The sequence below is a fragment of the Saccopteryx bilineata genome, chromosome 3 (assembly GCF_036850765.1).
Source record: "Saccopteryx bilineata isolate mSacBil1 chromosome 3, mSacBil1_pri_phased_curated, whole genome shotgun sequence".
In the NCBI taxonomy this organism is placed as follows: Eukaryota; Metazoa; Chordata; class Mammalia; order Chiroptera; family Emballonuridae; genus Saccopteryx; species Saccopteryx bilineata.
In genome coordinates, this window is record NC_089492.1 from 309,657,303 (window position 1) to 309,663,302 (window position 6,000).

Here is a 6,000-nt window from a genome sequence, read left to right on the forward strand (position 1 = left end):
CACAGACTTGCAAGATCTAGCCACATTGCCTCTCTGCCTTGGCCTCCTCTCTGAGCCTGAGACATACACACTCCTGCCCCAGGGCCTTTGCACTGGCAGATCCCTCAGCCTGAATACCCTCCCCCAGATACCCACCTGACTCACTCCCCCCACACACACACACATTGCTTTCAGGCCTTTGCTCAAACACACAGGCAGTGGCCCTGGCCGGTTGGCTCAGCGGTAGAGCGTCGGCCTGGTGTGCAGGGGACCCGGGTTCGATTCCCGGCCAGGGCACATAAGAGAAGCGCCCATTTGCTTCTCCACCCCCCCCCTTCCTCTTTGTCTCTCTCTTCCCCTCCCGCATGGCCCGGGTGCTGGGGATGGCTCCTGCCCCAGGCGCTAGAGTGGCTCTAGTCGCGGGGCAGAGCGACACCCCGGAGGGGCAGACCATCGCCCCCTAGTGGGCAGAGCGTCGCCCCTGGTGGGCGTGCCGGGTGGATCCCGGTCAGGTGCATGCGGGAGTCTGTCTGACTGTCTCTCCCTGTTTCCGGCTTCAGAAAAATACAAAAAAAAAAACACAGGCAGAACCTTCCCCAGTCACCTTTGTCCAAATTGTACACCTGCTTTGCTCTTTCCCTTGTCACTTATCACCTCTTGACACATAGTGCACTTACCTTCTTCATTGCCCCCATTGGGACATCAGCTCCGGGACGATGGTGAGTGTCTGTTTACCCTGCTGGATCTCTAGCATCTAGAACTGTACTTGAATCACAGCAGGTGCTCAATCAATATTTGTTAAGTAAATAAGTAAATGAACAAATGCATCCTGGCTTCTTTCCTTATTATTGTTGTATATAGAGACCATATCTGGTCTTTTTTTGTTTCCTGGGAGACAACCTCTGAGTTCTTGGGAATTTCCCAGAGAAGGGATAAGAGTGCCTGCTAATCATAAGGGATCCCCTGACTTCACTTAAGTTTATGCTAATGAGATTACTTGAGATGGGGGCTGGTCAGCCCAGAAAGACCAATCACGATTAGAGTGTTAAGGCTTTTTTCTCCCCCACTTTTCCAAGTGAGAGGAGGGGACAGAGAGACAGACTCCTGCATGTGCCCCGACTGGGATCCACCTGGCAAACCCTGTCTGGGGCCGATGCTTTGCCATCTGGGGCCATGCTCACAACCATGCTAATTTTAGCACCTGAGGCAAAGGCTCAATGGAGCCATCCCTAGCACCTAGGGCCGATGTACTCATATCAATTGAGCCACGGCTATGGGAGAAGAAGAGAGAGAGAAGGGGGAAGAGGAGGGATGGAGAAGCAGATGGGCGCTTCTCCTGTGTACCCTGACTGGGAATTGAACCCAGGACATCCACAAACCAGGCCGATGCTCTACCACTGAGCCAACCAGCCAGGGCCTACAGTGTTTGGGGCTTTGAGATACAGGTTATCAGCCTAATTTGCCAATCTTCCACCTCTAAGCTGGGGAGGGGGGCGAGTGCAGGGGTCGGGTGGTAGCTGGCAGACAGAGTTCCACCTCTGCCTCTGCCTCCACATGGTTTTGTCCCCTTCTGTGTCTTTCCCTCTTCTGTCTCCTGTACAAACACTTGTCATTAGAGTTAGGGCCTACTTGGATATCCCAGGGTGATTTTATCTCAAGATCCTTAATGATGCCCTGGCCAGGCTAGGCTGGTTCCAACATCATCCCCATATGCCAAAGTTGTGGGTCTGATCCCTGGCCAGGGCACATACTAGAATCAACCAATGAGTGCATAAATAAGTGGAACAACAAATCAATGTTTTTCTCTTCTTATCTCTCCCTAAAACCAATCAATAATGAAAAAATAAAGATCAAAGATCCTTAACGGCATTATATCTGCAAAGACTGTTTTTCCAAATAAGGTCATATTCACAGGTTCCAGGGAGGAGTATGTGGCCATATCTTTTAGGGAATCACTGTTCAACCCACTACAGTTCCCTCAAAGCTATTGCTCTCCTGTGGACCTTTGCACATGCTGTTCCCTCTGCCTGAGATGCTCTCTGCCATCCCCCTCCCCTGAATTTTTAGAAGAGTTTATTTGAGCCTAAAGTGGTAACAGTTGCTGGGAAGCAAGATCTCAAATGCCACTTCTCCAGCCTAATCAGATTCTCATGGACTTCAGACTGAGTGCAATGACTAATCTTCAGGGACATGCAAGTGAAAGCCACAATGAGAAGCCACCTCACACCTGTTAGAATGGCCATACCAGGAAGATAAGAGAACCCCTGTGCACTGTCGGTGGGGATTCAAGTTGGTGTAGTCACTGTGGAAAACAGAATGGAGGGTCCTGAAAAAATTATAAATAGAACTACTTTATGATCCAGTGATTCCACATTTGGGTATATATCCAAAGAAAATGAAATCAGTATCTGAAAGGGATAACTGTACTCCCATGTTCATTGGCAGCATTACTCATTCACAAGAGCCAAGAAATTGAGACAATCTCAGTGTCCACTGACAAATGGATAAAGATGTGAAATATAAGTTTTGCAGAGTGGCAGTATCGCAGCCAATGTTTGATCTCATATGTGGATTCTAAAGAAGTCAAATTCATAAAACCAAAGAGTAAAAGGGTTGTTGCTGGTGTGGGGGAAATGGGATGTTGGTCAAAGAATGCGAGCTTCCATTTCGAAGATGAGTTAAGTTCTGGGGATGAAATGTACAGTGTGGTGACTAGAGTCAGTGATACTCTATTCTGTATTGTACTTGGAAGCTGCTGAGAGAGTAAATCTTAAGTGTTCTCACCACCCACACAAAAGGTAATTATGTGAGCCAATAGATGTTTATTCACTTGATTGTGATAACCATTTCATAATGCATATGTATATTAAATCATTCTGTACACCTTAAAGAATCATGTTCTACAACGGAAATATATAATTTTATCTGTCAATCATACCTCAATAAAGCTGGAAAAAACACCATCAATGAAGACAGCATCTTCCTTGAGAAGATTCCTGCCACCTCTCTCTGTCTCTGTCTCTGTCTCTCTCTCTCTCACACACACACACACACACACACACACACGCTGGGTAGTGTGCCTTCTCTGGGCCCCCAGAGTGCCCTGAGGTTCCTCTATTATTATAGTACATGACACCTTAGCTTCTATCTGTGTGTCTTTCAACCAGGGCTGAACCTACCTCTCTTTTGCTTACAGACCCTCTATGGCTCCCTAGTGCTCTCAGAGATAAATTCCCAGCTTCTGCTGACACTTTGACTTTAGCTCAGTAAAACCCATTTGACTTCTGACCTGCAGAATTGTAAGACAATACACTTGTGTTGTTTTATCTAAGCCACTAACTTTTTGGTTATTTATTACAGCAGCTACAGGAAACTAATACACCTTTAACCCACTCTATAAGGCCAAGTTGTCTGTTTTGGTTTGTTTGTTTTGAGAGAGAGAGAGAGAGAGAGAGAGAGAGAGATGAGAAGCATCAATACATAGTTGTGTCACTTTAGTTGTTCATTGATTGCTTCTTATACTTGCCTTGATGGGGGTGAGGGGGGCTCCAGCAGAGCTAGTGACATCTTGCTCAAGCCAGCAACTTCCAGGTTTGAACTGGGGTTCTCAGCGTCCCAGGTCGACGCTCTATCCACTGTGCTACCACCCGTCAGGCAGAGGCCAAGTTGTTTTGTTCATGTCAATTTCCCCAGCACCTAGAGTGGTGTCTCATTCATAGCGGGCAATCAATAGATACCTGTTGATTGACTGAGGGGCTGCATCAACCAGGAGCTCCCACTCCCTGGATTGACATGATTGGCCCAGAAGTGAACACCTGACCCAGGCTGGCCAATCAAATTTTTGCGCTACTGAGCATTGCTAGCGGTCTGGGCTGGTGGGATACTGACCTGCTGCAGGTGGCTCCCGCTGATTAAAGAATTATAGGAATTGTCCTGACCACGCAGTGGCGCAGTGGATAGAGAATTGGACTCAGACACGGAGGAACCAGGTTTGAAATCCCAAGGTCACTGGCTTGAGAGTGGGATCATAGACATGACCCCACGGTTGGTGGCTTGGGCCCAAAGATCTCTGGCTTGAGGCTAAGGTCACTCGTTTGAGCAATGGGTCACTCGCTCTGCTGTAGCCCCTCTGCCAGTCAAGGCACATATGAGAAAGCAATCGATGAACAACTAAGGTGTCACAACAAAGAATTGATGCTTCTCATCTCTCTCCCTTCCTGTCTGTCCCTCTCTCGGACTGTTTCTGTCAAAAAAACGAAAACAAACTCCCCTGCCCCAGGAATTATAGGAATTGCCTCCGTGGTAGAGTGTTGGCCCAGCATGTGGAAGTCCTGGTTCGATTTCCAGTCTGAGCACACAGGAGAAGCGACCATCTGCTTCTCCCCCCCCCCCCCTTTCCCCTCCCCAAGCCATAGCTTGAATGGTTTGTGCAAAGTTGGCCCTGGGCACTGAGGATGATGCCATGGCCTCCACCTCAGGTGCTAAAATAACTCGGTTGCTGAGCAACAAAGCAAGGGCTCCAGATGAGCAGAGTATTGCCTGGTAGGGGCTTGTTGTGTGGATCCTGGTTGGGGTGCAAGCAGGAATCTGTCTCTGCTTTACCTCCTCTCACTTAAAAAAAATTATAGGAATTATAATCAGAATTAATAGGAAGGACATGAGGCAGCCCATGGAATCTGGGAGTGAGTTGTGGAACCACAGATGGGAACTATAGGCTTCCTGGGACTTCCCTCCAACTCACATTCGTGTCTCTTCTGTCCAAACATGTCCAAATGTCCTGGAACCAGTAACGGACTTGGCCCAGTCTTAGTGAAATACTGACAGGAAGGTGCTCTTTTTCATTCACTCCAAGGCCAAAATCAGCCTCTAATAGCTAGCACTCTCATTAAGCACATCTAGTGTACTCACCACTGAGTCAACCCAATAGGTTGTAACTACTAGCTTTAGTTTATAGCTAAGCAAACTGAGGCTCAGAGTGGCCAAGAAACATTCCTAATATCACATGACTAAAAGACTTAAATGAAGCAGACCAGCAGAGATACAAGAAATCATGTGGGCCTGACCTGTGGTGGTGCAGTGGATAAAGCATCGACCTGGAAATGCTGAGGTAGCCGGTACAAAACCCTGGGCTTGCCTGGTCAAGGCACATATGGGAGTTGATGCTTTCAGCTCCTCCTCCCTGTCTCTCTCTCCTCTCTCTCTGTCTCTCTCTCTCCCTCTCTCTCCTCTCTAAAATGAATAAATAAAATAAAAATAAATAAAGCGTATAAAAAAAAAAGAAATCATGTGGCCCACAGAAAGCACTTGCTGGTTGAGGATAGCTTGACTGGTCCGAGCCTATCAGCCTCAGGTGCTAAAAATAGCTTGGTACTGAGCATTGGTTCTAGACAGGGTTGCTGGGTGGATCTCAGTGGGGTGCATGCGTGAGTTTATGTTCCCTCCTCTCACTTAAAAAATAATTACTAAAATAAAATAAAGTGAAAGCAAGCACCTGCCCTGGTTCCATGCCTGCATTCAGTTTCTCAGGACCTGAGGTACCTGGATGTGTATCTTGTTCTGTCTTCTCCAAGGTGTCTCTGTAGCTTTCCAGAAAATTCCCTTTTATCCTAAGCTAGTGTCAGTGGGTTCTTTGCATCAAAAATAATTCTAAAACTAGTATGCTGGGGGAGCTCATGGGAACAGCTGACATGATGGGAACATTTACACCATGGAAATTGGCACAAGTTCCTCACCAGGGCTCTTTATTCAGGAGAGCTATTGTGTTTTATTTTATACCAGCACACCGGATTCCAAGGCAAAGCATAGGCAGAGAATGTCAAAAAACAGGAGCTGCCTGATGGAGAAGAACAGAAGAAACAGGAAGCCCTGCTGTCCTGTCCTGGGCTTCTCAAAGTCCCCTTTATCTGTTTCACAAACACTGTGTTGTACTGAAGCCAGCCCACCAGGCTGCTGAATCACAGAACTAAAGTGACCTCCGAGAGACTAAAAGTTACTGCTTCCTCCCACCCTTAGAAGCAGAGC